Source organism: Podarcis filfolensis (assembly GCF_964270895.1).
Source record: "Podarcis filfolensis genome assembly, chromosome: 10".
Taxonomy (NCBI): Eukaryota; Metazoa; Chordata; class Lepidosauria; order Squamata; family Lacertidae; genus Podarcis; species Podarcis filfolensis.
Window position 1 is genome coordinate 18,426,231 of NC_139612.1, and position 27,807 is coordinate 18,454,037.

A 27,807-nucleotide genomic window follows, 5' to 3' on the forward strand; every position below is an offset into this window, starting at 1 on the left:
TTTTCTTTCTTTCTTTCTTTCTTTCTTTCTTTCTTTCTTTCCTTTCTTCTTTGTATTTTTTTAAGACTAGTTGGGTTTTTATTGTAACCTATGTTGAAAAGCCCTAATAAAAATTGATATTAAAAATGTGTGTGTGTGTGTGTGTTCTTTTCTTTGCCTAAACATTTGAAAAAGTCACTCGATATCTACAAATTCATAATGTCCCAATGCAGAAAAAAGTAGCCATCCTTGAAAGATATCATCCTCTTTGTTTGGAATCCTGAATGGGGCATTGTGATGTTCAGCCTGCAAGGATACACACACACAAATAATCTCCTCCGTCACAAATAAAAGAAAGAATGAGATGCCAGCAGAGCCTTAGAATTCTAAAAGTCACATATTTTACTATATATCCATTCAAAAATGTAACTTGACTTAAGGGGCTTTTGTTGACAGGATATTTAATTACAAGTACTTAGAGGTGGTCACAGATTTAGAATGGGAGACCCTGGAGACTGTAGTTCTATAAAACAAAGGTAAAGGTAAGCATTTTCATTTGAAGTGTAAAGATTTAAGACAGCTAGAAGGGGGAACTGCAAGTCCAAGCAATTAACAAAATGAAATAAAGTGTGAATAAAGATTTCACCGAGAGAAGGAACCCATGGTCCAAGGTAAAAGATAGGCCATTAGATTGCTAAAGAGGAAGGCAAGTTATTGAAATAAGTTAAGCAGTGATTGTAAAGCAGTAATAGCAGGAGAGTCACTGTTCCAATGTTCCAAGGTTGTTGGGTGCAAGGGTGGGGGTAGGGAATCCTGCAGGTCCAAAGATATACAGTGGTACCTCGGGTTAAGTACTTAATTCGTTCCGGAGGTCCGCTCTTAACCTGAAACTGTTATTAACCTGAAACACCACGTTAGCTAATGGGGCCTCCCGCTGCCGCTGCACCGCCGGAGCAGGATTTCTGTTCTCATCCTGAAGCAAAGTTCTTAACCCGAGATACTATTTCTGGGTTAGTGGAGTCTGTAACCTGAAGCGTATGTAACCTGAAGCGTATGTAATCCAAGGTACCACTGTATCTAGGTCTGTTTGGATTACTGTGGGGCTGCCTATGGAGAGTATTTAGAAACTTCAGCAGGTCTAAGATGCTGTGGCCAGATTGTTGACCAGAGCTGGTTACAGAGAGAACGGAAACTCATCCTTACAACATCTCCACTAAGCACAGTTCAAAATGTTGGTTATTTCCTACAAAGCCCTATATAGTTTGGGTCCAGGCTACCTCAAGAACCATATCTCCTTGGCCCCACCACCTTCACAGACATTGTGATGTAGTGATAGGTGTTATTTTTAAAAAAGGTAAAGGACCCCTGGACGGTTAAGTCCACTCAAAGGCGACTATGGGGTTGCAGCGCTCATCTTACTTTCAAGCCGAGGGAGCCGGTGTTTGTCTGCAGACAGCTTTTCGGGTCATGTGGCCAGCATGACTAAACCGCTTCTGGTGCAATATAACACCAGAGCGCACGGAAACGCTGTTTACCTTCCCACCACAGCGGTACCTATTTATCTACTTGCACTTTGATGTGCTTTCGAACTGCTAGGTTGGCAGGAGCTGGGACAGAGCAACACGAGCTCACTCCGTCATGGGGATTCAAACCACCGACCTTCTGATCGACAAGCCCAGGAGGCTCAGTGGTTTAGACCACAGCGCCACCTGCTATTCCAAGTGTAGGTGTCGCTGCGTCCAACTGTCAGTCATGCTGCTGTTCCGGACCATTCTTGATGGCAACAAAGCTGTTAAGAATCCACTTTGGCCTGTCTTCTTCTCTGAAATAACCTGATAGGCACATTAGGTGAGGACAGAATAGAAGGCCTTCTTGGTGGTTGCTCCCAAATTGTGGAACTCGCTACCACGAAAGGTTCAACCTTTCCCCTCTCTGCTTTTCTTTCAGCAGCAGAGAAGTACTTTTTTGTTGTTTTTCCAACTAACTGGCTATTGTATGTGCGCACTGCATCATGTGATTGATTATGTGGGGCAGGGCTTTTATTCAAGTTGGCACATGCATAGAGTCCTACATACCTGAAAAGTTGTTTTTTTAAGTGTGTGTGTTTGTTTAGTCCAGGGAAGCTGAAAGGTGTCTTTTAAAAGTAAATTCAATGAATAGCTTTAGCATCCTACAGCTGAAATTCTTCTATTTATTCAGTATTCAGATGGCTGAATTCCAGCCTCCTATTATGAGATGCAATTATAAAAGCCCATGTGCTTGTTGCTTGTGCAATTTAATGCATCTGGGGGCATTAAAATGCATGAAAGCAAAGCCATTAAAGGAAGCTTGTATTTAAGATTCTGCTAATAAAAACACCAAAATATGTCCCCAAATCAAGAGTGACTTCTTTATTATGGCACTTGGAGCTCATCAGATCCATAATGCATGAGCAAAGGCCCCCATCTTCTCTGGGCATGTCCAAGTAGGCTTGGCCCTCCTAGCAGATATCCAAGAGAAACACAGAGCAGTCTAGGCTCAGTTTCTTTAAAGTGCTCATTATAGTTCTGTTACTTCCACTGGAGGCTAAGCTAGCTATTTGGGCAAAGGCTCTCTTCCTGCACATGGAGGGAGGGCAAACAACGTTGGAGGCCTTTGGGTCAGACTGTTGCTGTAGGTAAGCTGAAATTGGGTTTGAAACTCACTCCATTTTGAAATGGAAGCAGTGCGGCTCAGCTGAAAGACTTCTTTTCGTTCATTCTGATGAGCATTTACACTAACTTGCTGCACCAATGAAAACTGGAAGCTTACACAAACACACAGATGGTTGCTGTTCTTTATCTCAGACACTCACAGTAAGTACTCACCGGTAAAGATGAGTGAATCTGTCCATTTCAGTTTGTAATTCTACCAATCTTATATTTCGTTCTCCACATTTTCACTTCAGTTTACTAATTTTTTCAGTTTTTCAGCATCTAAGTGAGAATTTCTCCTGATACGCCTTTTTTTTTGCATGCCTACATACACGTTTTTGTAGAGTAGATTTTCCCCAATAGAATGCATTTCTGTATATATATTTTTTACCAACCTATGCATTTAATGCACACTTTACTCTGGTATATCCACTGTGTACACATTACTTGACTGGAGACCTGCACTGTAATGTTCAAATGCAAATTTTGAACGCTGTGTTTTGATTCACATATCGATCTGGAAAGCACAAATTAGGCAAGCTTGTATTTCAATGAAAACTGGTTGAAATATCTCCCATAACCTTAATCTCCAGCAAGAGCGACTATTCTGAGCATCTCTACCTGCTATTCTTCCATCCATCCAGGCCTCAGTCAAGTTCTCAGTGGCTCAGTGCCCCAGCAGTGCCTCACAGTGCCAACACGTGTCTTGAGAATCCCACACTGATTGTTGAGCTGCCATTTTGAGGTCTCATGCTTCTCTGGAGTAACTGTGTCAAGGGCCATGGGGCAGATTTGGAATGGTGGTTTACAGCTACCTACGATGGGGTGCCAGGTAAACTAATAGGAGGCCCACCGGGACCTGCTATCAAAGGTGGATCTAAGGTTCACAGCTACCTACAATGGGGTACCAGATAAACTAATAGGAGACCCAGCAGGACCTGCTATCAAAGGTGGATCTAAGGGAGCATGACCAATTAGGTCACACCAGGCACCAAGCTTCTGGGGCACCACAGCAGGCACCGAAACTATGAAGTCCAATGGGAGGCAAGGGGGGGCACCATATTTTGGTGTTGCATAGAGCACCACTGAAATTTGAGATGTCAAGTCCACCACTGCTGCTATCCCAAAAGTCCCCTTCCAATCTGAAGCCAATGTATCGTCTGAAGGTACACAAAGCTGCCATCTTCCTAAAACTAAACGGGTCTTTGTCTGGTCAGTGCTGGAAGGCAAATTACCTGGGAAACCCATGGGTTCCATGACGAAGTGTCAGGGAATTGTCTGAATCAGAAGATTGGGAAATGCATTCTCGGGCAGATCAGCTCCTCTTTGAATATGAGGAGGAGAAGGAAGATTCACACACACACACCCTGTTTCCAGCAGTTTCAGAAGCAGAGGGAGGCACAGACACTGAGCAGCATTGACAGGAGTTGCCTAGCTATGAGATAATGGAAAGAGAAATAGAAGGGAGGGAACAGCCAGCAGAGACGTCATTAGAGAATGTGGGAGATCCTGCCTCCCCAAGAACTAGGAGGTCCGTCTGTATTCGAGAACAAAGAATGCAGAGAGGAGGAAGAAGAACTTCTCTTTGGTACCCAGGATGTTGCTAGGGATGGAAGAGGGAGAATTCAGAGTAGCCAACTGCTCTCCTTATGAAGAGATGTGGATTTTTGCTTGCAACCAGATGACTGAATAAAAAGGACTATAAAATATAAACTGCTCGTTAATTCTTGTCTGTGAAGTTACCGAAGGGAGCGGAGGACTCTCCACGCCTGACGTGGAATAAATATGGGCCATTAAATGTAAGCACATTAAATGAATGAATGCCTGGTGGTCTTTGTTGGAATCTACACACATATGAAAAACGTTATGAAAATTATTTTTAAAAAAGTTTTGAAAAATATATTGACTTTGCCATAGCTCACCATCGCCATCTAGTGTCAAATTTGTATAATGCGCTTTGCAACACACTTAAAACGTTTCATTTGGAGCTGAATAGCTGAGTCCTTTAACTGTGCTCCCATCAACCATGAGCGTCACGTTTTCACCGCATCACAGATACCTTACTCATTTAAGGAAAATAATCATCTTATTGGACTCGTTCATGCAAGATAGAATCCCTCTCAGTAAAATCTTATTGAAAGATAGTTTTCATGAAGTAATTCCGAAAAGCATGTGCCTTGGTGGCCTGCCAGAATGAGTTTGGGGACCTCGCTTCTATTTCCAGTCAAGCATAAAACTGTCATCACCTTGCACTGTGGGTACTTCAAGAGGAAATATTAGTCTTTACACATGTTGCATCTTCATTGCCGGGAAACGGGATTAGCTTCAGCAGCAACAGTAAAGGGTCGGTCGTGCTTTGCTTAGCTATCAGACAAGATTATACTTTTCGATACCAGTGCAGTTCTAAGTGGAGTGTCTGGCAATATAAAATGAACAGAGATATTTGACCTCCAAAAATCTACAATGGGTTTTCAGAAATACACTGTTCTACGATTTTTGTTGTATTATGTGTAACTGTTTTAAACTGCTCTATTTTTTTTATGAAGTGCAGTATATAAACATATTTCTAAATAAATAAAATATATTCGAAACGTGTTCAGGACTAGGAAAAATTGACTGTTCCAGAAAGACCTCGTCATAAGGAGTCTCAAGCACGGTGGCCAGCAATGCCTGCTATTTGTTAAAATGCCTCACTTGTCTTCCCCTTTTAATAAAGTTGCCCTAAAATCTATAACACCTCTGCACCAGCGTAGTAAATAAAGAGAAGCTCAATACTTAACTGCATCAAACCAAATCATAAGACGCAGCACTGAAGGATATAAATGTGTGCAGTGTTCAGAAACGCGCTGGCCCAAAATGTTGCTGAACTACAGGAGAACAGTAGCTCTCAATTAGTGTTTGTTTCTGTTTTTTAAAGCTGAAATCTAAAATTTCAGGGCTAACCTTAAAAACAGGAAGAAATCAATTTCCCTCCCCAGCAGGACTCAAAATGGAAGTTGGTTTCTTCTTTTTTTACATATACAGCTTAAACTGTTTGCCTACAGTTTCCGTTTATTTCCTATGTTAACAAGAACCCATCGTTCCTTTGCTTTCCCCTGGTTCATTTATCATTTGGGAAAGAAAGCCTTATTTAATGTATGGTTTAGGTTGAACGTTGATGTCCTACTGCCTTGACTTTGCTTTTCCGTCTGTGTTGCCATGATACACTGAATTTGTGCTTTTCTATTTAGATGCAAGTTACATTGATTGGGGGGGGGCTCTTTTTCCCCCTTTTTAAAAAATGGTTATTTCCCACTTCCTGTTTAGCCAAGAGTTTGACCTTGGCTTGTGACTACTCACGAGGAGAGAGCTTAATTACAATTCTGGACTGAGGCAACATGCTAAGTCAAACTTGGACTTAGGTAAGTATGGTTCGGATATACAGTCATACCTTGGAGGTCGAATGGAATCCATTCCGGAAGTCCGTTGGACTTCCAAAACGTTCAAAAACCAAAGCATGGCTTCTGATTGGCTTCAGGAAGCTCCTGCAACCAATCGGAAGCCACGGAAGCCCCGTCAGACATTCGGCTTCCAAAAATAGTTCACAAACTGGAACAGTCACTTCCAGGTTTGCGGCATTTGGGAGCCAAAACAGTCAAGAACTAAGCTGTTCAAAAACCAAGGTACGACGTATGTGTGTATACACACACACACACACACACACACACACACACACACACACACACACCATCTCTGTCCCCCACTGTCCCTCAGACCTTGTGGGGGGGGGGGGGAATGAACGAATTCCTATGCCCCACAAATAACCCAGAGATGCATTTTAAATAAAAGGACATATTCTACTCATGTAAAAACACACTGATTCCCGGACCATCTGTGGGCTGGATTTAGAAGGCGATTGGGCCGGATTTGACCCCCGGGCCTTAGTTTGCCTACCCATGATATAAAGTCTGGAGAGAAGGAAAGTGGATATGAACTCCCTTCCAGAATCCTGCACATTCACACAGCACTAGTAAACTATAGTTTACTTTGTTGTGTGAAATAGACCACTGTGCACAAACAATACACATCCTTTAAATCACCACCACCCATTTTGTAATAAGTTCTCAGAGGAAATACAGCACTATAAAGACAGACCATTTTATATTACATCACTGGGCAAACTGGTGGGATACAAACTAAATCTTGGGGAAAGCAGTGTTCTTTGCATCAATGTGCATCTGTAATGTTTGAAATTCAGGGAGACATCAAGTGCACTGATGAGATTAGTTACTCGTTTTTATCTTCTTTTCCGGGACTCTGATTAAATGCATTTATGATGTTCAAAGTTATTCACATTGTTTGTTCCATAAAGAGAGCAAATTGCTTTGAACATCACAAAGGCATTATAATTAGATTACTTTAAAGAAAACCTAAAAATTAATAACTAATCATTTCCACACCCATCATGCTCCCTGGCAGGTTATGCATTGAGGGTTGAAATTGCACCAAAGGGCAAGATACTTGGAAATGTGGAATTTCTATAAAAGCAAATGTTGTTTGCAAGACACCTCTATAATAAAATATAGTTCAGTGTCCACTCCCTAATGCAAACCAAGGGAATTTATCTGATTTTAAGACACAACAGAGCAAGAAGTTATTTAACTGTATTGCACTTGTCGTGGGAGGAATGTCATGGGGGGTGTGTATACACACACACACACCTATTCATAAGTGGCTTGCTTTGCAAATCACTTAACCATAGTCAAGTTTAACTAGGGTTCAAAGGTGAAAACACAGCATGCTGGTACACAGGACAGAAATCACAGGTGCTTAGATCCTACCCCACTTCTGTTGCTGCTGTCAAGCTGCTAGGATCTAAACTGTGGACTCAGCTACATTTGTAGAAAAATGACTATTTGAATGCATTATAAAAATGCAACACTAGATGGTGCCAGAGAGCAGAAAAAATATACACAATTTTTCATAGTGCTTTTCTTCTTTTGTTAAAGGATTGCCATATTTCAAAAAAGTCTTTGAGCTATTTTAAAGGAATTTCACCAAATCCCAGCTATGTCCACGAAATTGCGGACATGTGGCAATCCTATTTCATTATAACGATTGAGTTTCTGACTTATTTATAGCGCTTTTTCCCCTGTGTGTAAATCCACCCTGTGTGCTACATCCAAACATGGATGCTACATCCAAACATGGGCTTGTTGTTTATCTCTCACTAAGCAATCTCTGAGCTGTAAGCAAGGTTTGCTTTTGGCTTACCGTTCAAGAATATTTTTTGGGGGGGTGTTGTTAATTCATAATGGAGGGGTTCAGCTTTGGCTCAGTCATATGTGAAGCCAAAGAAATAGCACAGACATGGCATAGGGAGCAAAGTGGCCACAGATTTTAGCCTGTGCACCAGCCTTCACCTTCAAACTCTGTTGTTGTTGTTTAGTCGTTTAGTCATGTCTGACTCTTCGTGACCCCATGGACCAGAGCATGCCAGGCACTCCTGTCTTCCACTGCCTCCTGCCGTTTGGTCAAACTCATGCTGGTAGCTTCAAGAACACTGTCCAACCATCTTGTCTTCTGTCTTCCCCTTCTCCTTGTGCCCTCCATCTTTCCCAACATCAGGGTCTTTTCCAGGGAGTCTGCTCTTCTCATGAGGTGGCCAAAGTATTGGAGCCTCAGCTTCAGGATCTGTCCTTCCAGTGAGCACTCAGGGCTGATTTCCTTCAGAATGGAGAGGTTTGATCTTCTTGCAGTCCATGGGACTCTCAAGAGTCTCGTCCAGCTCCATAAGGACACTGTGGCAGTGGCAGCAGCGAAACCCCAGTGGGGCTGGCAGCAGCACAGCGGCTCGATTGGGGAAGGGGTCAAATGTGCCCCCTTAGGCAAATGGTTGCACTTTGCCTCATTGATGGGCTGTCCCTGGCTGCCTGTGTATGTGTGTGCATGTTGACGCAATATCTATCTATCTATGCAATGGGTGCAAGGCATCAGCGAAGAGGCAGGAGAGACAGGGTGAGACCCCAGAAATGATTTGGTGAGTACAGTGGTACCTCAGGTTACATACGCTTCAGGTTACAGACTCCGCTAACCCAGAAATAGTACCTTGGGTTAAGAACTTTGCTTCAGAATGAGAACAGAAATCGTGCTCTGGTGGCACGGCAGCTGTGGGAGGCCCCATTAGCTAAAGTGGTGCTTCAGGTTAAGAACAGTTTCAGGTTAAGAACGGATCTCCGGAATGAATTAAGTACTTAACCCGAGGAACCACTGTAATTATATTCTCCATGTGATTTCCTGTACCAGGGCTGCATATCCTCCAACATCCCATTGATCAAAATCAGGATGTTTGTGTCTGAGTCCCAAGCTCTCACGGGAGCCAGCTGACTCAAGAGTGTGAGACAAAAAAAACCCCTGAGCATCTTTTGGTCCATTGCTCTCATGGGCACCAGCTGAAACGAGCATCTTTTGGTTCAGTGCTGGCTCACACCAGAGCGGCGGATTAAAAAAAAAAAAAAGGGACATTCCAGGATCCAGTCAGACGCTGGGTTGGCTTTTGTAATTCCTGGATGTCGTGCTCCAGTCGGGACAGTTGAGAGCTATGGGGCTTGTCCCAGTTTTGAGGGGTCCACCAGCAAATTGCCCTCATGTGAGTACTACATATGTTCACCCAAGTGGACATACCAGTTGATGGCCACCTGGAGATGTCAGGGATTGAACCTGAAACCTTGTGCATGCAGTGTGGATATTCTACCTTTGCCCATAGCATGTAAGGTAAAGGTAAAGGGACCCCTGACCATTAGGTCCAGTCGTGGCCGACTCTGAGGTTGCGGTGCTCATCTCACTTTATTGGCCAAGGGAGCCGATGTACAGCTTCCGGGTCATGTGGCCAGCATGACTAAGCCGCTTCTGGTGAACCAGAGCAGCACATGGAAATGCCGTTTACCTTCCCGCCAGAGCAGTACCTATTTATCTACTTGCACTTTGACATGCTTTCGAACTGCTAGGTTGGCAGGAGCAGGGACTGAGCCACGGGAACCTCACCCCGTCATGGGGATTCGAACCGCCGACCTTCTGGTCGGCAAGCCCTAGGCTCTGTGGTTTAACCCACAGTGCCACCCGCATCCCACCCATAGCATGTTCTGTTCCGCATTAGATTTAGGCCTTAATGTTTAAAGATGGGTGATCAGTGACAGAAGAATCAGTATAATTGGAGGGGGGAAACATGTCAGGGAAACTTTGAGGAAACTTGATTTGAAAAACAACAACACACACACACCACCCAAATCAATATTACCATGTGATTTTAAAACAGATTACATTTCAAGTTCCTCTTGCTGCAGCAGCCGTCTTTGCTAAAATGCTTGTGGCGTTTTATAGGCAGCCGTACCGAGAGCTGACCAATACTTCAAGGCCTATAAAAATGCCCGAGAATTTGCCAAGAGGGGGTGAGAAAGAATATTATTTACTACCTTAATGCAGCATAAAGAGAAGGCTTAAAACTACAAGATATGGTTCAAGCTAAATCTCAGAAGTACATTGTAGTCCCATAAAAAAATTTTTTACTAATGCTCACAATTGTTAGACTTATTCCAAACAATTTCTGCAGATGATAATATTTCTCAGAGCTGACAAATGCTTTAGAGTGCGAATATCTGTCTATGTAACAATTGTCATTGGTGGCCTTACCTGGAAGTTGTCTCCAGGGCTGTTGAGCCAAAGATGGAGCAGACATCTTTTAGGTTGTTCCAGAGGGCAAGACTAGCACCAACAGGCAGAAATGGCCAGGAAGCAGGTTTCATCTCAACCCTGAAAGAAACTTCCTAATAGTAAGGTAAAAGGTAAAGGACCCCTGGACGGTTAAGTCCAGTCAAAGGTGATTATGGGGTGTGGCGCTCATCTCACTTTCAGGCCGAGGGAGCTGGCGTTTGACCACAGACAGCTTTCCAGGACATGTGGCCAGCGTGACTAAACCGCGTCTGGCGCAATAGGACACCGTGACGAAAACCAGAGCGCACGGAAACACTGTTTACCTTCCTGCCATAGCAGTACCTATTTATCTACTTGCAATTGCGTGCTTTCGAACTGCTAGTTCGAACTGGCAGGAGCTGGGACAGAGCAATGGGAGCTCACTCCGTTTCGGAGATTCGAACCACCGACCTTCCGATCGGCAAGCCCAAGAGGCTCAGTGATTTAGACCACAGCACCACCCACATCCTAATAGTATGGGTTGTTCGACAATGGGGGCTCTCCTTCCCTGGTGGTATTCAAACTGAGATTGGACAGCCATCTTTTGGGGATCCTGCAGTTGCATCTCATGTTGCAAATCCTGCAATGGCCGGAAGGTAGGACTAGATAACTACTAAGGTCCCTTTCAGCTCTGGGATTCTATTTCAGAGCAGATCTGACCAATTCCAGGGCTGCATACTGCAAGCCAGCCAGTCATATGGGCTGATGTTGCATACCCCTAGTTCCTTCTGAGGCTGAAAGATTCTGGCTCACAGGCTAAGATACAGCCTCACTCACCCCTTGAGAGTCCTTCTAAATCCTTGGCAGTGCTATGCAAATCCCTATCTTACTTCAATAATAAATAGTTTCCTTAGATTGCTCTTCATTCTGATACCAAAGAATTTGATTATTCAGATGTAGCCCATCAGGAGTAAAAGACTGGTATTGATGAACTGGAAAAGTAAAAGTGCAGCTTCCTTTAATGATTGGATTGAAGATATCTACAAACTCACTACACAATTAACAAGTGGTGTGGAAATGTAGACTTGCCATTTAACAAGATTTGGAATTCATTTTTATAAATGCCATATTAGGTTAAGTCCTGGTTAACTGCAGTAACAATCCCTGCCCATTTTTTTGTAATGTACACATTATCTTTTTTCTGTTTTGTTTTCTGCATGGGTACTATTTCTTGTTTCTTCTTTTTGTTTCAGTCTTATCTTACTTTGTGCACTTGTAGTTTTCTACTTTTTATTTTTCAATAAGGAATATACAATAAAATAACAATGGGTCAACATGGAATCATTAGGAATGGACAATTGTGACCCTCCATAGTCCCAACTCTCACCAGCCCCGGCTAGTTCAGCCAGCGAGGAAAGACGATGGGAGTTGTAGTCAAAAAAATCTGAAGGGTTATAGATTTCTCCAGCCCTGGCCTACACCGTGTCTTTGCTGCAAAGGTAGCTGTACTGAAGTAAATGCTATGCTGATTGAAAGAGATGCCTCGCAGCTCTGTGCTCCATGGTACATTGGTCTGATACGGAGTATGGATGAGGAGCTCTTTCTAACTTGTACACTGGAAGGAGGAAAGAATCAGGGAGAGCCGTATATGCCTGTTGGGTGGGCTCATAGAAAACTAAGAACTGTGAAATGCTGTCAGGGTGATGCATTGGTTAGAATGTTGCATATGGTTGTGGAAAATCCAAGCTCAGTTCCTCACTCAGGTGTGAAGCTTCGTGAAATTTACTCTCTTAGCCTAGTGTGTATTGAAGTGGGGAGAATAAAATGTTGATCTGGGTTCCTTGGAAGATAGAAATGCAAATTTCTGAGTGCTGAGTTCTTTGCAGATGCCCGGGGTGATGATGATGATGATGACGACGACGATGACCATGCATCTAACCTGCTCTTCGGTTCAAATAAATTCTCCAAGCAGCTAACCAAAGAAACAGAAATCCAATATGCAATATTAAAGCTGAAAATTAATACAATAATTAATAGCAGCACTCATTAGCAGCAGCAGTAAAATGTGTATTACATTTATTTATAAATCGATACAGGTATCCCTGAAGAAGGCTGCAGCTTGAAATGGACTCACTTTACATGGTGGAAGTTGCATTGATTTGTTCCTTCTTACACTGGTAGGTTTGTTTCATCTCCTGCCTTGCTTATCTTGTTGGGAAATGCACCATTTAAGCTTCTCCAGTTTTCCGTCCTTTGGCTTCCCTCGGCATCCCTCGGATCTTTTGCCCAAGTAAGATTCCCCAAATTTGTTTCAAGTGAAAACACCTTATTAAAGCGTGTGTGCATTTTCTTATTCTTCTCCTTAGCTCAATATATGTTTTAATGACTGGGGCTACAAATTAGAAGAAGCCTGCTGGAGAGATACCAGTGTTCCACATCAGAAGAAGACAAATTTGGAAAAATGAGAAACCCGAAGAACCAAAATCGACTGTTCCGACTATCCCTATTCAAATGGACACCATAGCTTAGTGATAGAGTACATGGTTTTCATGCAGAAGGTCCTATGTTCAATTCCTGGCCAGTGGCGTAGCATGGGGAAGGGGGCACGGGGCAGTTGCCCTGGGTACAAAATTGTTAGGGGGTGCGAAATTTCAGCAAAAGTTACTGCCTCAATACAGCTGCATACTTCTGTTGCTGGGCTTCATTGAAAATGGCTTCTCTATGCGAAGAAGGAAGTGACCTCTCCAGACAATGGAACAGAACAACTCTTCTTTTCTTATCTCTGTGGTTGCAATCTCCTGGGTGATGCGAACGCCATTAGGCAGTTGAATGTGCTTGCGTATTCTGCCTGTTTCCCTCCCTTCTACCCCTCCTCCATGTGGCCCCAGGCACTGGCAACCCACGCTATGCCACTGCTCCTGGCATCTCCAGGTAAGTCTCAGAAGACTCTGTCTGAAATCTTGGAGAGCTGCTGGCAGTCAGAGTCATAGCTGTCAACCGTCCCTTATTTGGCGGGAAACTCCCTTATCCCAGCGCAGTGTCCCGCTGCTGTCCCTTACTGATGATGTCCCTTAAATTTCCCGGGTTTCAAAGGAAGCAGCTCCTCTCCCTCCCTCCCTGCCTCCCTGCCGGCCAGGGAGGAGGGAGGCTCCATCTGTGTTGCTTGGCTGAGTTGCTCACCCAATAAGGAGTCTAAGAATGACTGCGGGGTGGAGCTTGCATGCCTTGTGCCGATCAAATTGGCTGCATTGCCTGGGGACTTGCCTTTGCTCAGCGCTTCCCAGCAGAGAGGTGGCGGTGGTTTTCCTTGAGGCTTGAGGCTTCGTTTGGCTGCTGGCTGGGCTTTCTGCCTTTGGCTTGGAGGGGTTCAGAATTTGAACATACCTGTGCTGAGTGCTCGGATCGGAATCGGATGGCTACGTCATCAACGGCCCACTCACCCTTGCCGGGGGAAAGGTCTGTCTGCAGCAGGGGCACATGGTGGGGGAAAAGGAAAGGAGCTGGTTGAGTACAATGGCAGGCGGCGATCTCATGGGAGGGGGGCTTTTGGATTTGTTTTGGAGGCTCCTTCAATTGACTGTTATGGGGAAAAGGAAAGGAGGTGGCTTTCTAAAATCCCTTATTTTTGCTGCTGATCCCTTATTTTCGAGGCTGCTGGTCCCTTATTTTCAAATCTGTAAGTTGACAGCTATGGTCAGAGTGTACAATACTGAGCTAGGTGGTCCAGTCTCCTGAGGGTATAATGTAGCTTCCTAGATGAGACTGATGGCAAAGTTTTATGAGGAAAATTTATCCAGCTGTTAAAGAACTCAGGGATGCCTACAGCTTCTGTCTCCTGGCAAAATAGGATATATTCAGAAGATTCAGAATACCAGTCTAAGTAGCAAATGTAAATTGGATAGGAACAGAACCTCAGCTCCACAGGGGAAGATTAAAACCCTGGCCAATGCAGACATCACACACAGACTGTCTGTGTTCTGCCCAGAGGGCGACATATTGTACCAATGGCTGATGCTATTATTCTCTGTGTTAATGAGCAAGGAGCATTGATAATCTGCACAAGCTTGGGGGGAACAAACCCACTTGAAATATTTGAAGGCTTGCCACATAATGTCAACATGACGGCAAATGCATTTGGTGTATATTCAGTGATCAAAAGGGAGGCTTCCGTAAGAAAATGTCACTTGCTAGTCAAACAAATTGGAAGTGCAAAAAGAAGCCGCCTCAAAATAGAGGGATTTACCTCAAATTCTGAGAGACAGGACATGCAAGCAGGGAGGACTCCCTTAAATACCTAGCAAATCACCTGCTCTTCTAACTTCATTTCTCTGCAGAATAACTGTATCAGGTGTTCGTGTGTCCTAGGAGTTCAGAATCCTACAGGGGCTCTGTTAGCATTTCACTCCTCCGTTGCTGGATGTGTGATTGTTATATCGCATGTCAGTGTTTACTTTCTAGGCTTGGAAAGTATGAGAACAGAAGTCAGTCTTATCTCTCTTCCGCTGTACTGTACTTTTGGAAAAGAAGTGAGAGGATGCCATGATTGCTTTGTCCTGTATATAAAGGTAAAGGGACCCCTGACCATTAGGTCCAGTTGTGGCCAACTCTGGGGTTGCGGCGCTCATCTCACTTTATTGGCCGAGGGAGCCAGCGTACAGCTTCCGGGTCATGTGGCCAGCACGACTAAGCCACTTCTGGCAAACCAGAGCAGCGCACGGAAACACCGTTTACCTTCCCGCCGGAGTGGTACCTATTTATCTACTTGCACTTTGACGTGCTTTCAAACCGCTAGGTTGGCAGGAGCAGGGACCGAACAACGGGAGCTCACTCCATCGCGGAGATTCGAACCACCGACCTTCTGATCGGCAAGTCCTAGGCTCTGTGGTTTAACCCACAGCGCCACCTGCGTCCCTCGTCCTGTATATATTGCTTAATAAATACTTAGAATGCACACACCAGCGCTCCACTTCGTTTCTGCTATACTCTGCTGAGTGAGGGTGCACATAGTCTTCTGATATGTGTCACCGGTGCATGCCGGGACTGAAGATTTATGAACGTCCCAGGCTGCGCTGAATCAGGAAGACGCCCGGAGAGGCTTGTCTCATTCCGGGGGGCTGTGTGTGCCCCCCAGGTAAGTTCCAACAGGCTCAAGGGGGTTTCTAGGATGTGCTTCCTGCCCCCTCACCATTTTCTGCAGCCTCCACAAGTTGGAGTGAGACCTTCTGAAGTGGTCAGCCTACTCCAGTCATGTAGGTTCTCCACACATTTCAGAACCCTGGAAACAGAAATGAACAAGAGAATCAACAAGGGTTAAAAGCTATTATTATTATTATTATTATTATTATTATTATTATTATTATTATTACTCCCCCCCCCGCTCATCTGGCTGGGTTTCCCAGCCACTCTGGGTGGCTCCCAACAGAATATTAAAAACACGATAAAACATCAAACATTAAACACCTCCATAAAAAGGGCTGCCTTCAGTGTCTTCTAAAAGTCAGATAGTCATTTATTTCTTTGACATCTGATGGGAGGGTGTTCCACAGGGCAGGCACCACTACCGAGAAGGCCCTCTGCCTGGTTCCCTGTAACCTCACTTCTTGCAGGGAGTGAACCGCCAGAAGGCTCTCGGAGATGGACCTCAGTGTCCGGGCTGAACGATGGGTGTGGAGACGCTCCTTCAGGTATACTGGACCCAGGCCATTTAGGGCTTTAAAGGTCACTGCCAACACTTTGCATTGTGCTTGGAAACGTACTGGGAGTCAGTGTAGGTCTTTCAGGACCGGTGTTATATGGTTTCAGCGGCCGCTCTCAGTTACCAGTCTAGCTGCCGCATTATCCAACACAGGAAAAGTTTCCTGTGTTGGGGTAACCACCCGAGGGATGGACCATTAGGACTGCAATGGGTCAAAGGAACTCACCATAGACAGCAAAGAGGCGAGGCCCCTTTCGCTCAAGAGATAAAGCCAAGAGCTTAGAGAAGAGGGGGAAGAAGCAATGTGGGCCAGAAACTTAGAGAGTAGGGGTTATGTGACAAGAAGAAAGCAGGAGGCAGAGAAATGATGGAGGCCTGTTGGAACCCAAGACTGCTCCTAGGGTAGGAGCAGGACTCTCTCGGGATGTGAGCATAGCTCAGGTTGTATATGTGTGTAAATAAACCATATATCTGAAAGATGCCACAGTCTCATTTTGCCAAAAGGAAGCACAGACTCGAGTAATTGTTGCCTGAAAGAGATTAGAGATTGGGATGGCTTGTAACAATGTTGTTGTTTAGTCGTTTTGTCATGTCCGACTCTTCGTGACCCCATGGACCAGAGCACGCCAGGCACTCCTATCTTCCACTGCCTCCCGCAGTTTGGTCAGACTCATGTTTGTAGCTTCGAGAACACTGTCCAACCATCTCGTCCTCTGTCGTCCCCTTCTCCTTGTGCCCTCCATCTTTCCCAACATCAGGGCCTTTTCCAGGGAGTCTTCTCTTCTCATGAGGTGGCCAAAGTATTGGAGCCTCAGCTTCAGGATCTGTCCTTCCAGTGAGCACTCAGGGCTAATTTCCTTAAGAATGCATGGAATACTTGTAACAATATGTTACCCAAATTATAAATGCTCGGTGGACAGTCTTTCTGGCTGAATGCTGTTTCATTAAGAAATATATGCTAATATGTTAAAAAAGAGAAATAATCCTTAATGTGTGGTTTTTGGTGTGTGTGTGTGTGTGTTTTAGTATCCCTTACAATCATCTTGATTAATTCATCCCCATTCCTTAAGTAATGGCACTTTATAGGAGAGCAAAGTCTCTTGTTGTCACTACTTGCTAGTAACGAACCCGCTGATCAACATGCTAATTACAGGGGTTCTTTTTTAACAGTCTTTTTTATCATTCTCAAATGAATAATGCGCAGCAGCTGTGACATTGAACAAGGGTGCTATAATTGCAATAACCAAAGCAAGAGAGAAATTGTTTAATAGTCTCATAAAACGCGTAGCCTCCTTCCAGGACAGATTTTTCTTGCCCTGCCTGTGATTTAGGAGCCGTCCACCGGCGTTCGGATTCTCATTCATGCTATTGGATTGAGCAGGTGGCATCGACACAGGTTTGGAACTCGGTGGTGCCACATTCAGCAGTTAGGGCTTCCTATCACCATCTGCCCAACATTACAGAAGCGTCCCCAAAATTGGTCCTGCAGTCCTCATTCCTGTACCTGCCTGATTTGTCAAAGAATAGCATTGACTTTTGTGTTCCTTCAGCTGATGTTTTCCATCTGAGTCACAGTAAGGCATAGGGGTGTGTGGGTGCTTTGAAATGGTCACAAAAACAGAGGAATCTCGCTTTCAAATTCAGTATATGGCAGAAGTTTACTTTCATAATACATGAAAGCAAGAGACAAAAGTGATATCTAAAGGGGGAATGATTGCTTGAGAGAATAGGGATTTGATTGTTGTTGTTTTGCTCATTGCAATGCATTCATCCACCCGACTGCCCCAGACAAAAACACAGTGTTTTATTTGTTTTTTGCTCAAAAATCCAGTTTAATAATGGGATATTTTGACACTTCTCATATACTCGGCTCTCTTTTTTATAATAATATTTTATTCTTTTTTCCATGTGGAAAGTTACATTTGTTACTCGACGTTTACATTCCAATTCACCAGAACTAGTGACTTTCCACTCACCCAACAAAGATGTTTCAAACTCAAATTGCATACATTTGCATTTTAAGATTCTTTCTTATCTGCTTTCAGCCTCTCTAACATGTTTCTGCTATTTTCCTACACTTCAAACCCCAAAACGTTAAAATGCTATTCAACCTTCTCCTAGGCCAAGCGTTCAGAGAAGGAGAAGGAAATGACTACTATAGTAGGGTTACCAGATGTCCCCGGATTTGCAAATCTGTCCACGGACAAATTCCGTCCCCGGAATGTCCCCAGATTTGCAAATCTTTCCCCAGGAAATGCGGCAGTGGCAGCCTTAGCAGCCCAGAGCCAACCTGGTAGCGCAGTTGGCTCTGGCTGGCTTCAGGAGCAGCTCGCTGCCGTGGCAATCGCCATTTTTCCTCACGGGAAGTCACAACACATCATATGGGGACTTCCGGTGAGGCAAAATAGCAGGCGCCACAGCAGCGAGCAGCTCCTGAAGCCAGCCAGAGTCAACTGCGCTGCCAGGCTGGCTCCGGGCTGCTGACTGCCGCTGCTGCTGCCACTGCTGAAGAGGAACCGGGGACGTCCAGCAGTAAAGATCTCCTGCCCCCTTCCCCCTTTGTTTTGACTGATCGGGGGAGGCTCTGGAGTTGTGCGCGGCCAGCCGATGTCCAGTTTTTAAAAAACTCTGCACATTTATGTTTCACAGGGTGCACCTTTATACAATATGCATGTGTGCTTGGGCCCAGGGTCTTTTGCCTCACCATCCCCACTACTGACTCCATGTTGCTACTCAGCTTAAAAAAAAAAAATTGCAAAATTACAGTAATTTTGCAGATGACAAAGGAGAGCCAGAGGCCTGACATGATGGTTACAAAGGAAAATAAGAAATCGAGCCAGAGGCCTGATAGGATGGTTACAAAGGAAAATAAGTACTGGATGATGAAATTCTGGTTTGAATTGGAGATTGAAGAATGGAGAGATCTCCTTATGTGGAGATCTGAAGACCTATGGATTACAAATTTGATTAAGGTGGAAGTTGGAGCTTTCGGGACAATTGGACTTAAAAGGAGTAAGAAACAAGATTCGGGCTCCACTTTTAAGTATGGAGGTCTGGCTGGAAGAAACATGGACCTTATTGGGACAGAGCTTCTCCGAGATCTGGTGTTTAATACTAAGGACTATCAAAAAAACCGGCAGAGAGGAATTGAGAGAGAATTAAGAGCCTCGGACGTGATAGTAGATTAAGACTGATGGACATCTGTTGGGGATCGAAACTGGGAAAGGGGGGGTGGGGTTCGGGGTTTGGGAATCCAAAGGGTGTACAATTATAATCTGTTTTTTATTTTGTTTTGTTATTGGTATGAAAATTGGGGAATTCGTGGAAGGGAATTTGGGTCGACTTTAGAAAAAGGTTTTAAGAATGAGCACTGATGTACAAATATTGATGTTTTTAAGTTAAAATTGGTTTTTCTAAAATGAATTAAATATAAAAAGGTTAAAAATTGGGGATAAGAACTTGTTGAACTAACAATTTGAATTGGAATATAAGAAGGGGAGGTGTGGGGAAGTCAGGGAAATATGTTATTGAAAATACGGATTGTAAACTTTATGTGTTTTTAATTTTTTTTGTTTTTTCTTTTTTGATTTTTTTATTAAGGTGGAAAATTTTAATAAATATTTAATTTAAAAAAAAATAAAAACAATTGTCCCCTGATTCACTGAAAAAATCTGGTAACTGTTAAGTTGTGGGTGAACATATCAGACGACACAGTGATTCTTCAAACAGCTCTGGTTTATTCACAGGCCAGAACAGAACTGAACTGAAGGGTTCAGTCAGCCTGCTTATATAGAGCTCCAGTACAAGGTAACTGTAACAATTTTCTAAAACTATCCAATCACTGAATGTCACTTTCGATCCCTTATTTGCATAACTATCTACAGTATCCCCCTGCTGGCCCAGGGTGAGAACTTCAGTACATAACAGTAACCATATACTATAGAGTACTAAGGAACTTCACCAGGGTCCTTCATTGCTCCCAACCTGCCCAAACCCCCACACACAAACCCAAACACACTCACAGTATGTAAAATGGGGAATACCTTTCTGGAATGCCTTCCCAAGAGAATTCTGCTTATCCTTTTCTTATTAAGCTTTAGGTGCCAGGCTATTATTACTTGTCTGAGCTGTTAGTGAGCAGCTACTTCGTTTCCCTCCGTTAAAAACTTTTGTACAGCATGTTTTATTTGTGGTTCGATCTGATGCTTCTGCAGCTGTTTTTATTTGCTGTTCTATTTTAAAGTGGTTTCCATCGCTTTTTTAATGTTCGGAAACATAGGAAGCTGTCTTGTCCTGAGTCGGACTATTGATCCTTCTAGCTGAGTGGCCAATTGATCTAGCTAGCTCAGTGGTGTCTGCACTAAGTGGAAGCGTCTCTGTATGATTTCAGACAGGATATGGTCCTAGCCCTCCATCTCATGGATTGAAGTTGAATGCAAGACAAATGCTCTACCAATGAACTGTATCGCTTCCCCATTTATTGTGAGCTCCTGGGTTGTTGTTTTTCTATAAAAGGAGGATTTTCTACAACAGCAAAAAGGCAGTTTTCATATGTAGAGTAAAATAATAATAATAATAATAATAATAATAATAATAATAATAATAATAATATATTTATACCCCACCCATCTGGCTGGGTCTCCCCAGCCACTCTGTGCGGCTCCCAACAGAATATTAATAACACGATAAAACATCAAACATTAAAAACTTCCCTAAATAAGGGTTGCCTTCAGGTGTCTTCTAAAAGTCAGATAGTTGTTTGTTTCCTTGATGTCTGATGGGAGGGCATTCCACAGGGCGGGCACCACTACTGAGAAGGCCCTCTGCCTGGTTCCCTGTAACCTCACTTCTTGTAGTGAGGGAACTGCCCAAAAGGTCCTCAGAACTGGACCTCAGTGTCCAGGCTGAATGATGGGGTGGAGCATAAATGGGTCTACTCTGAGTAGGACTTTGTTGAATTCCATCCACATTAATCAATATGCATGCCTCATGCCTTTTTCCTACATAAATGCAGGGCTTTTATTTTTTCAACCAGAGCTTACAGGAGCTCAGCTCCAGCACCTCTCAGGTGGGCACCACTGCCATTCTAAGAGAACAAGGGAGAAGTTCGTTGTGAGCTCCAGCACCTCTTTTTCTAGAAAAAATAGCCCTGCATAAATGTGCTGTTGAAGAGGAGATTTATAATGTTGGAAGGGGACCTGAGGGCCCCAATAACTGGCAATAAATAAAGATCAAACTCCACTTGTTTGTGTGTATAATTAAGTTGCAATGGTTCCTGTGAACCAGGAGTTTAGAACTGCTGTCAATCCCAGGAGGCTTGGCCCATGACCAGGAATAATGGGAGTTGTAGCTCAACAACATCTGGAGGGCTAAAGATTCCCTACGACTGCTGTAAAGGTTAACCCTATTCAAGCTTTCATTGATGGTCTCCATGGAGAACAAGGCCAATCACCCTTCACCATTCCTGCTTTGGGTGGGGAGGTCCGAAGTGAAATTGGAAACTGAGACCCAGTTACAGTCCACTCCACAACCAGGATATATGATCACAAAGGAGACTTAAAACCTCCACCTCCATCATTCTGCCCGGACACTGAGGTCCAGCACCAAGAGCCTTCTGGCGGTTCCCTCGCTGCGAGAAACCAAGTTACAGGGAACCAGGCAGAGGGTCTTCTCAGTAGTGGCACCCGCCCTGTGGAACGCCCTCCCACCAGAAGAGAAAAACAACTACCAAACTTTTAGAAGACATCTGAAGGCTGCCTTGTTTAGGGAATAGGTTATTGTATTTTCATGTTCTGTTGGAAGCCACCCAGAGTGGCTGGGAAAACCCAGCCAGATGGGCGGGGTATAAATATATTATTATTATTATTATTATTATTATTATTATTATTATTATTATTATTCCCACTAGGTGGGATTCAAGGGATCGGGGGATATGTCGCAAGGACACAAATATTGCATAGTGTGTGTGTGTGTGTGTGTGTGTGTGTGTGTGTGTGTGTGTGTGTGTATTCTAAAAATGGCAGCTGATATAATCTCTCTCTACAAACAGCTTGTTCATATGGGAGCCAAGTCTTTGAAATTTTGACATCTACCCTTTGGAATTTCACCCCAACTCCTATTATATATAAGACAGGCACCCTCTCTGTTGTCTTTCCAGTACCTACTGAAAGCCTTCCACTTCCAACAAGCCTTTTAAGTACAGCTCTTTCCCAGCCTGCACTTGTATTGGACGTGTTTTTAGATGTTTTCCTTCTTTTATCATTCGTGTGCCTGCCAGCCTGGGCTCCACTGGGAGGAAGGGGGCAGAATATAAATGTAAGAACAGAAGAAAGAACTATGGTTAACAGTGCAAGTCTGTTCAAAAGTAAGTTACATTGATTTCATTGGGGCTTGCTCACAAGTAAGTGGGTACAGGATTGCAGCTTAAATTTCCCCCTTTCTAAAATTAAGAAAGCATCGTTCATCTTAGCACTGTAGCAGATCTGAAACGCTTTTATAGATGAGAATACCTGGAACATTTAATGGCAGAAATACTATTTCGCTGGCAGTCGCAGATCCATACTTGTGATGGAAAGGTTTTCACTCCTTTGTGATAACTTGCTGTCCAAAGCCATAAGAACATTATTTAGGCGCATTAAATCTAAAACCTTCACACACTTGCCTCTAATGTTTCTTAGGAATGACAATGTGAACATTTTCAAGGGCACAGACCACAGGGATTATTTATATACGGTGTGGGCCAAGTTAAGGTAAGCATTGACATAGTATTTATAATCTCAAAGGTTACTAAATCAGAAATACTGTAGAATTCCATTAGCAAGGCAAGCTGCATCAATGGGAGGTTGTGATTTATTCAAGTTATAAATTGCTCTAGAAATGGTTATGGTCTCCTTCAGGCTGTCCAAATACACCTGAAGATTCATTAGTTTGGCAGGGTAATTTTAGCTTATTGGGATGATTATAAGAGGCGGTGGTACTGAACTAGGTAAGGACTCAGGAAGCTTTTTCACCTTGAGGACCACATTTCTCCTGGGCAAGCTTCGAGGAGCCTCATGTTAACAATGGGTGGAGCATTATCATATGTGGTGGTCATGTGGGATGCTAAAAGCTTTCTGGGAAATGATATATAATGAAAAAAATGTTTTCAATTGTTATGTACTGAAGTTCTCACCCTGGGCCAGCAGGGGGATACTGTAGATAGTTTTCACATATGCAAATAAGGAATTGAAAGTGACATTCAGTGATTGGTTACAGAAAGTTCTTACTGTTGCATTGTAGTGGAGTTCTATATAAGCAGGCTGGCTGAACCCTTCAGTTCAGTTCTGTTCTGGCCTGTGAATAACCAAAAGCTGTTTGAAGTATCGCTGTGTCATCTGATATGTTCACCCACAACTTAACAAAAATAACTTTCGTTAAAAAAGCAGAGGCTTTTTTGTTAAGCATTATAGACACAAAACTACCAAAAGAAAAGAAAATGCTGTTTATGTAAGGTAAAGGTAAAGGACCCCTGGATGGTTAAGTCTAGTCAAAGGTGACTATGGGGTTGTGGTACTCATCTCGCTTTCAGGCCAAGGGAACCAGCGTTTGTCCATAGACAGTTTTCTGGGTCATGTGGCCAGCAGGACTAAACCGCTACTGGCGCACAGAGAAAGCATGCTTTCGAACTGCTAGGTTGGCAGGAGCTGGGACAGAGCGAAGGGAGCTCACCCCGTAGTGGGGATTCGAACCGCCGACCTTCCGATTGGCAAGCCCAAGTGGCTCAGTGGTTTAGACCACAGTGCCACCTGCATCCCTGCTGTTTATGTATGCAACGGCAGCAAGCAAGGATGCTTCTTGCCCAGAGATGGGAAGAAGAAGAAGGACCGACCAGAGAAGAGTGGCAGACCAAGCTGATGGAATATGCAGAAATGGCAAGACTGACGGGAAAGATCAGAAATCAGGAAGAACAAGTATTTTTAAAAGACTGGAATAACCTTCTAATGTATTTGAAAGATCACTGTAAACAGTTGAAATCATTGGCAGGAATACAATGACACTTGTAATGTAACTTGGATTTTGGATACTATGATTATATTTGTTGTTTAGTCATTTAGTCGTGTCCGACTCTTTGTGACCCCATGGACCAGAGCACGCCAGGCACTCCTGTCTTCCACTGCCTCCCGCAGTTTGGTCAAATTATGGTCAAATTATGATTATATAGATTACAGTAAAAGATGCAGGAATAAAATTTAGAATAGGAACCCATGGAGGGAAGGAAGAAAGTCTCAAGGTTCGAAAGAACGCTTTTCTTTTTTAATATGTGAAAATGTTATGTTTTATGTAAAACTAATACAAATTTATATACTGTCAGATGGCTGTTGCGGATGCTCGAGAGTAAACAGACAGGACTCCAACCTGTCTTTTACCTGGCTTTATTTTGGTGCAAATTATTTACAGTGAAGAGCGCCAAAAGTTCATGTCTGGCTCAATCGCTAGCAGAATCCAAGAGTGGTCTTTTTTTTGTATCTCCCCCAACATAAAAGTTTTGTTATCCCCAACCATCTCCGCCCCTCTCTGCACCCCAGACTACTGCGCAGGATGGGTGATGGCAAGAGCGTGCTTCCCTCCTCTCCGGCTTGCTCAGGAGGGTTAACGCTTCCACTAGCATCCTCTGGTCCTTGCACTTCTTCCCCACTGGAGGTGGGGCTTTCCTCCTCCCCAGAAGAGGAACTGCTTCGCAAGATTTTCGGAGGCTCCCTGTAACACAACTGCCCTTCTATTTCTCGTCTCTGAGCCAATGGCAGTTCCCTGACATATACATTTTAAAAATAATAATGGGTGGAGCGAAGTGGGTGGGGCCAGAGGCAGAAGTGGGTGGACCAATGAATGTGCCTCTTACTTTTGTGCAGTAGGCTAGATTCCAGCATCACAAAAGCTAGAGGTTTCAACACACACACACTAACAATTATCTCTCATCTTCCAGGCAGGCAAGAAAGAATTCAATGACACATTCCAGCCAGGCAGTGATAGATGTACTAGGAAACTAATGTATCTTAAATTTAAGGGCCCCTCTGGGATTCGGGACCCCAGAATTGACTTTAGTTCACATTGCTTTTTTTAAAAAAATGGGCCGAGTAGACCCAGTTTGAATCACATGACTCAAATTGATTAATTTTTTGTTGCTTATTTTTCAACAATCCCAAAGAATCAGTAGCACAGATGTTGTAAAGGAAGAAGATAACAGTGGTCACCTAGACCTCATTGCTGATTGCGAAGGGGTCCCATAACAGTTCAAGCCCTCAAAATGTAGGTCCACCACTGCAGCGAGGTAAAACCTTTGGAGGACAACATGGAGCAGGACTAGTGATGGTCCTATTCTTTGAACCAAGATCTTCTGTTAAAGTCTACCAAACCCAAGTGTTGCCAATTACCGTATTTTTCGCTCTATAGGACGCACCGGTCCATAGGACGCACTGGACCATAGGAGGGGGAGAACAGGGGAAAAAAATTCTCCCCGTCTCTGCTCCAGCACCCCTTCAGTGAAGCGGTAGGAGAAACAGAGCCCCTTCCATTTCTCCTCCTGCTTGGCTGAAGGGGTGCTGCGCAGAAAGGGAAAACTGTGCAGCGCCTCTCCAGCGAAGCGAAGCCTGGAGAGCAAGAGGGATCGGTGTGCACCGACCCCTCTCGCTCTCCAGGCTTCAGGCGGCTATCCGCAAGCCGTCGGAGCGCAGCAAGAACTCCTGCTGAGCTCCGAAAGTTTGCGGATAGCTGCCTGAAGCCCCCGGAGCGGAGCGGGAGTTCTCACTGCACTCCGGGGGCTTCAGGCGGCTTCAGCAAAAGCAACATGAAGCCTCCAGAGGGGGGAGCTCTCCCTCTGTGCTTCGGAAGCTTCACGTTGCTATCGCTGAAGCTAAGGAGCCTGCATTCGCTCCATAGGACACACACACATTTCCCCTTAATTTTTTAAGGGGGAAAGTGCGTCCTATAGAGCGAAAAATACGGTACCATAAATTGCTAGATACCTCAATGATCACTATCTTACCCCTTCTCTGTATCCTGCTTAGGGTGAAGACTTAGTGAATGATGGCAAGAAATAGGGCCTACACCAATATTGTGAAGCACTTTGGCTCATGAAGCACAAACAGTCTTCTCTCTGACTATCTCCAGCCTATTGATAAAGACATTTTTATTCCAGTACCTTTGGCCTGCTAAGCATCTGCTGTTTTCAATAAGGATTATGTTTTAATCCCTGAGATCTTCATTCATTGTATTTTTAATATTCTGTTTTTAATGATTCAGTCCTATGCATGTCCATTCTGAAATAAACCCCACTGAGTTCAATGAGGTCTGCACCCTGGTGTGTATAGGATTACGCCGCCTATACACCTATGTTTTTATTTTATTTTTTAATGTATTTAATGGTTAACCTGCAATCTGAATTGGAAATGTGTACCAGGAGTGGTGGGTGGCACTGTGGGTTAAACCACAGAGCCTAGGACTTGGACTTGCCGATCAGAAGGTTGGCGGTTCGAAACCCTGCAACGGGGTGAGCTCCCGTTGCTCAGTCCCTGCTTCTGCCAACCTAGCAGTTTGAAACCATGTCAAAGTGCAAGTAGACAAATAGGTACCGCTCTGGCAGGAAGGTAAGCGGCGTTTCCGTGCGCTGCTCTGGTTTGCCAGAAGCGGCTTAGTCATGCTGGCCACATGACCCGGAAGCTGTACACCGGCTCCCTCAGCCAGTAAAGCGAGATGAGCGCCACAACCCCAGTGTCGGCCACGACTGGACCTAATGGTCAGGGGTCCCTTTACCTTTACCTTTACCTTTACCTTTACCTTTACCTTTACCTTTACCAAGAGTTCAGAAAGGGGGGACCCTATTTCTTTTTTCCCCTACTGACTGTTTTTCTTTGCCCAGGCAGGTGCATTATGTGACCCACGAGAGCAGCAAAATAACCAGACTGTACAACGGTGATGGGATAAAATCAGATGAAATCTTTATTGACAGCAGCAGGCGGGGCAAGGATTGGCATGGCATTGGGTCCCAGGATCAGTTCATCATTCCACAAGCCCCATGTTGATGGAATGGATCCACTGGGTTTGCATGGCTCCAGACCTGTACTACAGGAGTCGGCCAGTGTTGAACCTTGACATGGTGCAAGCCAAGCAAGCAAAATCTCACTGGGGGACCAGGGTGCAGATTCCAACCAGGAACCCATGCTTAGGTTTTGCTATGGTCAATGCTCCCCTCAGGCCCCTTATGGCCCCCCCATACTTTGTTGATCCTGCCCAATGCCGTTTCCACCCTCATACAGTGTGTTTCTGCCTAACAAATGTAAAGGTAAAGGGACCCCTGACTATTAGGTCCCGTTGTGACTGACTCTGGGGTTGCGGCGCTCATCTCGCTTTATTGGCCGAGGGAGCTGGCGTACAGCTTCCAGGTCATGTGGCCAGCATGACTAAGCCGCTTCTGGTGAACCAGAGCAGCGCACGGAAACGCCGTTTACCTTCCCGCCGGAGCGGTACCTATTTATCTATTTGCACTTTGACGTGATTTCAAACTGCTAGGTTGGCAGGAGCAGGGACTGAGCAATGGGAGCTCACCCCATTGCGGGGATTCGAACCGCCGACCCTCTGATCGGCAAGTCCTAGGCTCTGTGCTTTAACCCAAAGTGCCACCTGCGTCCCTTGCTTAACAAAGGAAAGCCATAATTTCACTGTGGGAAAGGCAAAACAACGACAATAAAAACCCCAACCAAGTGCAAATTAGGTTGAGAGCAAATAATTCCTTTCTGGCCCTGTCAACCAGTGACCCAA

The 27,807-nt window shown here is 44.3% G+C and overlaps 2 long non-coding RNA genes across 2 annotated transcripts in view; both read left to right on the forward strand.

Annotated features, from left to right (window-relative positions):
• Positions 1-27,807, forward strand: part of LOC310744026 — a 299,274-nt gene that overhangs the window by 214,089 nt on the left and 57,378 nt on the right. The gene's annotated exons all lie outside the window — the stretch shown is intronic.
• Positions 13,143-26,251, forward strand: LOC310743999. Its single transcript, XR_014539322.1, has 5 exons — positions 13,143-13,250; positions 14,778-14,884; positions 22,292-22,378; positions 22,692-22,763; positions 26,058-26,251. It is a non-coding gene; the product is annotated as an uncharacterized lncRNA (long non-coding RNA).